Below are 11,119 nucleotides of genomic sequence, written 5' to 3'. Positions count from 1 at the left end.
ATGACTTATTTTAACTGAGATGCTTCGCTTTGAAAATAATTAAACTTTAAGACTAAAAAGGAAGAGAAAAGAATACAGCAAACTCAAATCCCGAATCACACGTCACAGAATGACGTCAATGACCGCCTGAAACAGAGTCTTTGAATGTAGGCCTTCTGCGATCATTTGGTCACTAATCATTTTCTTTGTCTTGCAGGTAAATGCTTGTAAACACAAAAGCCATTAAAGATAGGTTACCCTTTCTAAAATGGACGAGCATCGCTATGCAGGATAAAAAGAGAATTTTTAGTCCTGGTCTTTATTTAAAGGCCTGTATGAAAAGGAGGAGGATATGTGGCCTCTGATTGGCTCAGCTGGTTATTGGTATTAAATGACGGCAATCTGTGTCATGTGACTAAACTTTAATAGTCACGTGACATTTGATATAGATATATGATGTTGCTATATAGAAATAGATATTTAAATCTTCATCACTGTATTTTTTATACAGTCTTTGAATGTAGACTGTATAAAATCTGCATTTTATACAGGTCTATTTGCGATAATTTAGTCACTTTGTCTTTTCTTTGTCATGTCAATATTTGTAAAAACAAAAACAAAATATTCTACCAGTTTATAAAATGTATAATTACATTACAAAAAAAAATGTCATTACAGGAAATCTTAGTGACAGGGCCTATAAATGAAAGTATATATAATTAAACTCAGGGGCGATTCTAGGATCTGACCTTTAGGGCTGCTGAGCCCCCAGCAGGGATAAAACCCATGAAAAGATATTTGTTTGTTCAGTTTTCTAAATCTAACTGCTAATTTACATACATTCACAAACAAAATAAAGAGACATGTTGTCAGTAATTCATAGAATAAAAGAACAATGTTCATTTTACTCAAACATAAACCTATAAAGAGTAAAATCAGAGAAACTTTTCATTTTTTCCAGAGGTGTATATACTCAGTTTGAAATAAAATCTCAAGATTACATCATGCCTGCCAACATCTGCTAACATTAATGAGTTCAATCAATGCATTTTTATGACAGGCTAAATGTGTGTTGGGCATTGTGATTCTTGATATTTTTTGTTCAATGGCTCTTTTGTTCTTTTTTTGTAAATAAGATTCTTCCTCTTTTATTTCTGGCCAGTGTTCACTCTTTTGTTTGTCCATTAATCTTTCACACCCATATTTCCCATGTTTTTGTCCTTTATCTCTTTTTTCATGCAACTCTCCATGTCCTGTTAGTTCCTCCCAGCTTAGATCAGCTTGATCTGTTTCTTTAGACTCCGTGGGAACAGAATGAATGTGAGAAGAGATTCTGAATTTCAGGCTCATTTTAAACCATAAAAGTTGATCAAACCTTAATGTTTTCTTTTGCTTGTTTTCATACAAACAAAATATAACTTGTTTGTACCAGGCTTCATGCCAATGAGTTTAAATAGCATAAAAAAGGAAATCAAATGATTGTCCTTCTGCTCTAAAGCAGATTTATCATCTCAAATGATCCAAATCTGATATCTGAATAAAACCAAAGCAGTGATGGCAAAAAAACCTTTTATTGAAATTTCTTACAACTTGATGTTATTTCACTCTATGATCAGCTTAATAACTTTCCATGCTTTCATAAATCAAGTGAAAGTTACACAAAAGACTAAACAGAATACAAAAACCTCCAAAATACACCATGACATCATAATTAATAAAAATAACATGACACTGCGAAATATATACAAAAAATTTAATATCTTCCTCATGCTTTCACAAATCAAGTGAAAGTTACACACAAAAATAAAACAGAATACAATAAGTCCAAAAATACATGTATTATATTACATCATAATACATAGAAATAACCTGACACTGCAAATATTTTACATTCTTTAATATCTTCCTCCTGCTTCCTGTCTTGTAAATAAACACCATGATTTTCACCCTGTTGTGAGACTTTTCTTTAGCATTGTGATGACTGTGAAATATAAATTTAATCTTTAAATGTACACATTTGTTCAATTTTTACTCTTCAGAAACCAACAAAATGTGTGTTTTGCACTGAGCAGGAGCCACAATGATTTTCTGTAATTCCATCAGATTATGCAGCATATCTTCTTCATTCCACACATTACATACACATTACTACATAAAAACATGCTACCATGACTTTTTTTTAACAATATTAGTTTCTGGACAGAGGAAATGAGCTGAACACATTCTTCAACAGGTTCAGTCCAGGAACAAGCTCATCATCTTCCTCTCCTGTCTGCAGCCAAACAGATTTCTCATCCTCCTCTGACCCACAGCTTTCCTGTCAAACCTCAGATGTTCCATCTTCCACCTCAGTCATGGACTCTTCTGCTTCCACAAGTTTGTCTTTAACCACATCAGGAGATGCTGCTGCTCCCTTTGCCTCCACCTCCAACTTTTCTGTATCTAGAAGTCAGGTGAAGAAGCAGCCGGAGAAACTGAACAGGAACGAGGCTGCAGGTCCAGATGCTGTCAGTCCCAGATTCCCTCTGTGGGATTCTGCAGCATCTCTTCAAACCTTTGCCTGACCCAAGAGGAGGTTCCGTTGTTGTGGAAGACATCCTGTCTGGTTCCGGTACTGAAGAAAAGTCACCCATCAGTCATAATGACTGTAGACCTGTTGCCCTGACGTCCCACATCATGAAGGTCCTGGAGAGATTCCTGGTGGCCCACTTGAGTAAGCAGACGATCACATATCAGGACCCCCTGCAGTTTGCTTATCGCCGTGGAGTTGGAGTTGATCAGACACCTGCTTCAACAAACCCACTGTCATCTGGACAAAGCAGGCAGCACAGTGAGGATCAGGGTCTTTGGTTCCCAGGTGCATTGAACACAATTCAGCCTGATCTGCTCTGTTAGAAACTCCAGAAGACACAGGTGGAGGCCTCAACAATCACCTGCATCTGTGACAACCTGACAAACAGACCACAGTTAGTGAGACTGAAGGACTGTGTGTCTAACCAGGTGCTCAACAACATGGGAACACCACAGGGCACTGTACTCTCACCATTCATTTTCACCCTCTACTGTTGAGACTTCCAGCACAAGTCCGACTTCTGTCATCTACAGAAATACTCAGACGACTCTGCAGTTGTTGTGTATCAGAGGAAGACAAGAGGCTGAGTACAGAGATCTGGTGGATCACTTTGTGGCCAGGTGAGGGAACAATCATCTAATCTTGACTGTAAACAAAACAAAGGAGATGGTTGTTGATTTCAGGAGAAACAGGAAACCCTATTTCCATCATGGGAGAAGATGTGGAGGTGGTTCAGGAATATAAATACCTCGGTGTTCATCTGGAACACAGACTGGACTGGAGACGCAACAGAAGACAGGAACCACATGGACAAGCCGTCTACAAAAAGAGACAGAGCAGACTGCACTTCTCCAGGAAGCTAAGATCCTTCAAGGTTTGCAGCAAGTTGCTGCAGATCTTTAAGTCTGCTGCTGAGAGTGTCATCTCTTCTGCTATCATCTGTTGGTGCAGCAGCATCAGAGCCAGGAACCTCAAAAGGCTCAACAATCTGATAAAGAAGGCTGGATTGGTTCTGGTTCTGTTCTGGAGATGACTGTGGAATCTCTGGAGATGACGCAAAGAAAGATTCTTCAGAAGAGTCAAGAAAGCTATGGACGACTCTGACCGTCCTCTTCATGAGTCTGTATGGGGAAAACAGAGTATCATCAGTCAGAGGCTTCTTCAGGTTTGCTGCAACACAGACAGCTACAAAAGATCTTTCCTGCTGACAGCAATCAGTCATCTGCAATAACTCTTTGAAGAATCTGAATTAATGAGCTGCAACTACATTTCATTTCCCTTTGGGATCAATAAAGTCAAAGCATGTTTGGGTCATTCTTGCACACTACTCAAAGTTTGATAGAAAAAAATATTGAACAATTGGAAGTTATGGTGGAAACATTTTTGTGGTTTCAATGAAATGAAACAAAAAATGTAAAAAGATAATGAAGTTTCTCTTTTCCTGTGCAGTTTCACCTGTTTGCAGCTCGTTTTGCTGTTTGCTGCGCGTTTGCAGTTGTCGGCCACAGTTTCTGATCAAGTCATTATCTCCTCAACCTTCACCATCATCTGTTACAACCAGTAGATGAGTAGATGGACAAAGTAACCTGCTGTCAGTGTTGGTCAACTCATGCTTGGTTTGTTATTGAAGGACCTGCTTCACATGGTCCTTCTTTATTCTGTGTCCTCAGGTGTCCCCCTGTTGCATCAGGAAACTTCATCTTGGGATTTCCAGCAGGATTTTCTGAGTCCCTTCAGTCCTCTGTGTCTTCTCTCTCCTGATTGGTCCAGTGCTGCTGGTGATGCTGGACAATCATCACATAATAATACACACATTCCTTAATCTCTGTCTAAATAACAGATGATTAAAGTGAATTCCTGATCAAGTCATCATGTCCTCACCTTTTCCACAATCTGTTACAACCAGTAGATCAGCAGTTGGAGCAGGTTCGTCTTCTTTAATTGTTGGTCAACTCAAGTTGAGGTACATGAGTTGACGGAGAAAATGAAATAAAGAGAAAAGACATCAGAGTTTAAAAAAAAGAGAACATGGACAGAAGAAAGAACAGCTTTGAAATTTGACCTTAATTTCATTCATATTTAAAATTGTTAGCTGGGTAAAAATAAGTTTTCTTACTTTTTTTCGTCAACAGGGTTCTCTTCTCTACCTCCACCTTACTGGTGGTGTTGAAGGTGGAGGTTTACAGGTGGAGCATGTCTTCTTTAATTGTTGGTCAACTCAAGTCGTGGTACATGAGTTGACGGAGAAATGAAATAAAGATAAAACATAACAGGGTTAAAAAACAGAGAATATAAATCTGCAGAAAAAAGAAAAGGTTTGAAATCTGATCTCAATTTCATCCATATTTAAAATTGTTACTCGGGTAAAAATAGGTTTTCTTACTTTTTTTGTCAACAGGGTTCTCTTATCTTCCTCCGTCTGACTGGTGGTGTTGAAGGTGGAGGTTTACAGGTGGAGCAGGTCTTCTTCTTTAATTGTTGGTCAACTCAAGTCAAGTGACATGAGTTGACTGAGAAATGAAATAAAGAGAAAAGACAACAGAGTTAAAAAATGTGAACATGGACAGAAGAAAGAACAGCTTTGAAATTTGACCTCAATTTCATCCATATTTAAAATCGCTAGCCAGGTAAAATAGGTTTTTTACTGTTTTTTTTGTTAACTGGGATCTCTTATCTTCCACTGTCTGACTGGTGGTGTTGAAGGTGGAGGTTTACAGGCTGACGAGATCCAACCTGGAATGATCAGAGAATCAGAGATCTGCCACCAGCATGATGTGAAGGTAGAATGCAAAAACTTACAAGCGGTGTGAAAAACAAGGGATCCAGAAGGCAGGAACCACATGGACAACGATGAAAGAATCCAGCGATGAGCAGCTAAAACCTGAAAGATTAAAAACTGGGAGACTGGATTAGTAGACGAACAGGACAGAATAATTTACTATATTGGAAAGCAGCGTGTAGGGAAGCACCACTATTACACCCTGAAACAGGACGGAGTTGAGAGGAAAACACAAAGTCGAAGAAAAGCCCCGGTGCAAGGCGCTACCGAAGGCTTCCTCAGTCCTGCCAGAAACCTTAACATCTAAAATACTCAATTTAGTAGCGGAACAAAGAAAAGCCCCAGTGCAAGGCGCTACCGAAGGCTTCCTCAGTCCTGCCAGAAACCTTAACATCTAAAATACTAAATTTAGCAGCGGAACAAAGAAAAGCCCCGGTGCAAGGCGCTATCGAAGGCTTCCTCAGTCCTGCCAGAAACCTTAACATCTAAAATACTCAATTTAGTAGCGGAACAAAGAAAAAGCCCCGGTGCAAGGCGCTACCGAAGGCTTCCTCAGTCTGCCTAGAAACCCAATGGCTTTAATAAAAAACATGAGAGAAATGATGATGTCCTAATGTGACTTCCCAAATAGGTCTTCAGTTTTTACAGATCCCAATCTAATCAGAGTCACTTGACAAGACGTAGTGAGGTCTAAAGAACACGTGTCTGGAACTCTCTCTTGCTGTTATTCCGCTAGATGTTGAAGGTATTGCTTCCTCTACTGTGTCCTCTTCACAGAAAAAGAAGTCAGGGTATGACAAAGTTGAATCTTCAAAGTATATTGATGGTGAAGGACTGAAAACGAGGGGTGACAGAATGGGATCCTCATATGGCGACATTGTTGAGAGACTGAAAACACTGGGTGGCAAAATGGTATCTTCAAAGTGCGTCGATGTAGAGGGACTGAGGACGGGGGATGACAAAATAGGATCTTCAAAGTGCGTCGGCGTTGAAGGACTGAGGACGGGGGATGACAGAGTTGAATCTTCAAAGTATATTGATGGTGAAGGAGTGAAAACGAGGGGTGACAGAATGGGATCCTCATATGGCGACATTGTTGAGAGACTGAAAACACTGGGTGGCAAAATGGTATCTTCAAAGTGCGTTGGTGTTGAGGGACTGAGGACGGGGGATGACAAAATAGGATCCTCATATGGCGACATTGATGAGAGACTGATCACACTGGGTGACAAAATAGGATCCTCATATGGCGACAATGGTGAGAGAAAGAAATCAATGGGTGGAAAAATGGGATCTTCAAAGTGCGTCGGTGTTGAAGGACTGAGGACGGGGGATGACAAAATAGAATCTTGAAAGTGCGTCGGTGTTGAGGGACTGAGGACGGGGGATGACAAAATAGAATCTTGAAAGTGCGTCGGTGTTGAGGGACTGAGGACGGGGGATGACAAAATAGAATCTTCAAAGTGCATCGGTGTTGAAGGACTGAGGACGGGGGATGACAAAATAGGATCTTCAAAGTGCATCGGTGTTGAAGGACTGAGGACGGGGTATGACAAAGTTGAATCTTCAAAGTATATTGATGGTGAAGGAGTGAAAACGAGGGGTGACAGAATGGGATCCTCATATGGCGACATTGTTGAGAGACTGAAAACACTGGGTGGCAAAATGGTATCTTCAAAGTGCGTTGGTGTTGAGGGACTGAGGACGGGGGATGACAAAATAGGATCCTCATATGGCGACATTGATGAGAGACTGATAACACTGGGTGACAAAATAGGATCCTCATATGGCGACATTGATGAGAGACTGATAACACTGGGTGACAAAATAGGATCCTCATTTGGCGACATTGATGAGAGACTGATAACACTGGGTGACAAAATGGGATCCTCATATGGCGACATTGGTGAGAGACTGATAACACTGGGTGAGAAAATGGGATCCTCATTTGGCGACATTGGTGAGAGACTGATAACACTGGGTGACAAAATGGGATCTTCAAAGTGCGTCGGTGTTGATGGAATGAGGACGGGGGATGACAAAATGGGATCTTCAAAGTGCGTCGGTGTTGAGGGACTGAGGACAGGTGGTAACTCAATGGGATCGTCATATTCCGTCTTTTGGTACGGAAAGGACAGGACACTATACTTGGTCCTCTTGGCTGGGGGGCTCCTCTTCAGCATCACTCTTCTTTGTCCTCTTTCCGTTTATGCCAGTCACAGATGTCACATGAGCCGTGTCCTCTTCCAAACCTACCTGATGATGTTGCAAGGTACCGATAGGTCTGGACTTCTCTGGACGTAAAATGGGCTCTTCCTGTTTGTCAGGTCCAGATGGGAATTCAACTGAATTACAAGGAGCCAGGTCTTCTTGGGGCTTCTGAGCCACCCCTAATTTAATGTTTGGTCGAAGGACCTGGACAACCCGAAATCGGGATCTAAAGTCATCCTGGTCTCCATTACCTACCTCGTCTTCACTGGAGCTGTTAGTAGAGCTACCACTGGAGCTGGTAATATTGCTATCAGTGGAGCTGGTAGAACAGTCCACAGACTGCGGAGGTGAACTATACTTCAACTCCTCTCCGTGGTCTTCAGAAACCATGTCGGCTTCATTTAACCACAACTTACCGTGTTCCTCACCATTATCTGGACGTCCCTCCAACGTTGGGGATCCATCTGCTGGAAGCGCCATGGTATGGGCTGTGAAGAAAAAACCAAAGCCAAAAAAGCTATAAATCTGTATCTTGGAAAAAATCACAAAAGTCCAAAGCAATGTTTAGAGGGAACACTGAAATACCAACAATACAATAACCCAGCTTTGTGAATGTGTTTGTTTTTCTTGAATATATTTAATTAGCAATATTAATGCTATGCCAGATGTGATTATACAACAAGAACGGGAATTAAGAGATAAAATAAATAAAGCTTATATTTAGTCACAAAAAAACCAGCAAAAAAACACAATTTTACATAAAAACCAGAACAAACTCTAAAACTCAGTGATCAAACACGTATAAACCATCAGCACTCAGACAAACAAACTTGCAATGCAAACACGGCATTGCATGTTTGCAAAGTGTTCCTTCATTTTTTATTGAAGTCATTTTAAATAATGTCACCAATGTATCCATGGAAACTAAATATGTTTGTGTAGGCATTTATCAAAAAGAAAAAAAAGGGCAAAGAACCATCCAGTTTACCAAGAATTGGAATCCAAAGTCATCGAAGATGATTTTCACAAATAAATCATTATTTTGCTGTGAAAATTAGCTTTGATTGATGATCACTACGACTATACACGATTCATTGCCTATTAATGGTCTATCATTAACGAACACACACACTTACAATGCTATTACTGGGGCGACAGTGGTAGGAGTTTGCCCTGCAATGGTCCGCCTCTGTCGTTGTGTCCTTGAGCAAGACACTTCTCTCACCTTTAGCTGGAGTTTATTGCTGGCACGATACAACATCTGTGGCTACAATCCATTAGCTTATAAACATCAGTGTGTGAACGCGGACATGAATGGAAATTTTATGGAAAGCGTCCTAACAAACCGTTAGTCTGATGTCATTACCATGGAAACCAAGTATGTTTGTCAGGGCATTTAAAAAAAAACCCAAAACACATCAACATGTCCCTATCTTGAAAAAATAATGAAACTAAACAATTCAAATATAGGTTATTATAAGGGTAAACACTATTTTTTAAATTTTTTTTAAAAAATATTAAATATTTAAGTCATTTCATTTTGCGTATCCATGGAAACTGAGTGTTTACCACGGCATTTTTCAAAAAATAACGGTCAAAAAAACAAGCAACTTTTTCATTAATTTGAAGTTAATTGAACTAATTTGACTATAATTCAGTAAAATGCATATATTTCTTAAATTATTACACCACAGTTTAACATTCCCGACATTTCCAGCGAAATTCAGTAAAGAAAAAGGCTCATTAGTTAACTAGTTAGTTAGATCTATGCTAGCAAAGAATGCTACTCGTCTTTTTTTCTACAGCAGTCAGTATTTCTTTAAAACACACACACACGAACGCAAAAATAAACTAAACAAGTCACTAATATCTTAGTAATAACTTGCTTTGGTTTATTAAAAATAGTAGAAGAATGATTTGAACCTTCCAGCTGGTCACCCTGCTGCTTCTTCTCCCGGTCAGGAAACGTCTTTCGCAGGTTTGGTATCCACGGGTTTCTTCAGCAAGTGCGAATTTCAGCAAGTTCTTCTTCAGCAAGTTTTGCACAGCAGATTCTCGACAAGCTCAAACCTTCCGAGGCTTTAAAGGCTCCTTCAGGCGTCTCTGTCAAAAGTCCCGTCGCAAAGGGGAAAGAACTCAGAAGGTCGGCGTCATTTATAGGCTCGAGGACGCTAACGTCGTTGCCATGACTTCCATTGACGAACGCACGCGCTGGTGCGTGAGAGAAATTGGACCACAAATAACGGAGATTTTTTTTTTTCTTTCGAAATGTTTTATTGTTACTTGGGACGTTTTTTAAAACATGGCATTGTACAGTTATACATAAATTTTTACTTATCTTTTAATAAATACAATTCCTTAATTAAGTTAAACTAAAAGAGGATAAGAACAAGGACATTAAAACAATAACTCTGTATGTTTAAAAGTTGAGCAGGACCGGGGTGACTCCTTACGAAGTTCGGAGCCGTCCGGTTCTTCCAAGCAGCGCTGCTGCTCAGAGGGGATCCCCGCCCTGAAGCTCCTTCCCGCCTGCCTCACCCGGGGAGCCAGGCCGCCGCTGCTGGGACCTCCGTCCGTGAAGCGCCGGATCCTTCGTTCAAGGAGGCGCAGGCGATTCTTCTTTGTGGCTGTGTCCATACTTATATAATGTATAACTACCTTATACATTATAAAAGTATTATTGGGGCCTGCCCATAGCAATGCATAAGGAGAGCAGTACTGACTTGTGAAGTCAGCAGCATGTGGGACATCACTAGGATGTTTTCTATAATTGACTTACTCTTTCAGTATACTAAACACGGCTAATAAGTAAAATAAATAGCTAATAGCTTATTTAAGCTAAAATGCTTAAATGCTTAAATAAGCATTTAACTGTATTTCTGAGCTCTGCATACACCATTTTTGTCTCATCACTGCAATTACTGTGAGTGAGCTACAAATATGAATTGCGGTACTATGGGAGAAGACAAATAGTTCTCTCATATGCTTCAAACGGTTTTTCAATACGTCTCTCGGTTCCTGAACGGCAAGGAGTTGTTCAGGCTGCTTTTTCCATATAAACCAATGGGGTGTCTCACAAAGATAGAAATCTTTGTCCACCTCTCTGTGTCACACACACATGACAGTTAGCAGAGGATTGATAACCATAGCAACGGAACACAGGAGGCGATTGGCTGCTGGTAGATTGGAGATTGGACTACAAATACGCATCACTGTAGTTCTAATCAACACTCAGTTAAAACAGAGGGCTGAGCTGCCATTTAGAGCTACTGGCTGTTTTGGCCAGTAAATAACGGATTTAACCCAAACACTGTTAGACAGTTTAATTAGTCTGGTCATTTAATATGAAGCTTATGTTTTTTTCAAAATAAAAGCCTCAGTATCCCCCTCAGGTTAATGCACCGCCTATGGCGGTGCAATAATATTAGCATGCATTCTATTTTTCTCTCAGGTTAGGGAACTGCCTTGCTCAGCAAGGCAGTTCATTAGCATTAGCCTTTTACCTTAAATAAGCTATTAGCTATTTTCTTACTTATTAGCCATGTTTAATATACTGAGTGCAGTAAGTCAATTACAGA

At 40.1% G+C, this 11,119-nt stretch overlaps 1 long non-coding RNA gene across 1 annotated transcript; it reads right to left on the bottom strand.

The window, feature by feature from the left end:
- Nucleotides 1-2,580: 2,580 nt before the first annotated feature.
- LOC114148051 (uncharacterized) lies at nucleotides 2,581-4,964 on the bottom strand. Its single transcript, XR_003596189.1, has 6 exons — nucleotides 4,935-4,964; nucleotides 4,433-4,768; nucleotides 4,007-4,335; nucleotides 3,300-3,672; nucleotides 3,023-3,197; nucleotides 2,581-2,928 (listed from the first exon to the last, which is right to left on the bottom strand). It is a non-coding gene; the product is annotated as an uncharacterized LOC114148051 (long non-coding RNA).
- Between the last annotated feature and the right edge of the window lie 6,155 nt (nucleotides 4,965-11,119).

This window comes from Xiphophorus couchianus, chromosome 7, assembly GCF_001444195.1.
Source record: "Xiphophorus couchianus chromosome 7, X_couchianus-1.0, whole genome shotgun sequence".
NCBI classification, from domain to species: domain Eukaryota; kingdom Metazoa; phylum Chordata; class Actinopteri; order Cyprinodontiformes; family Poeciliidae; genus Xiphophorus; species Xiphophorus couchianus.
Note: the sequence above shows the minus strand (reverse complement) of the source record. Positions and strands in the feature narration are given on the sequence as shown.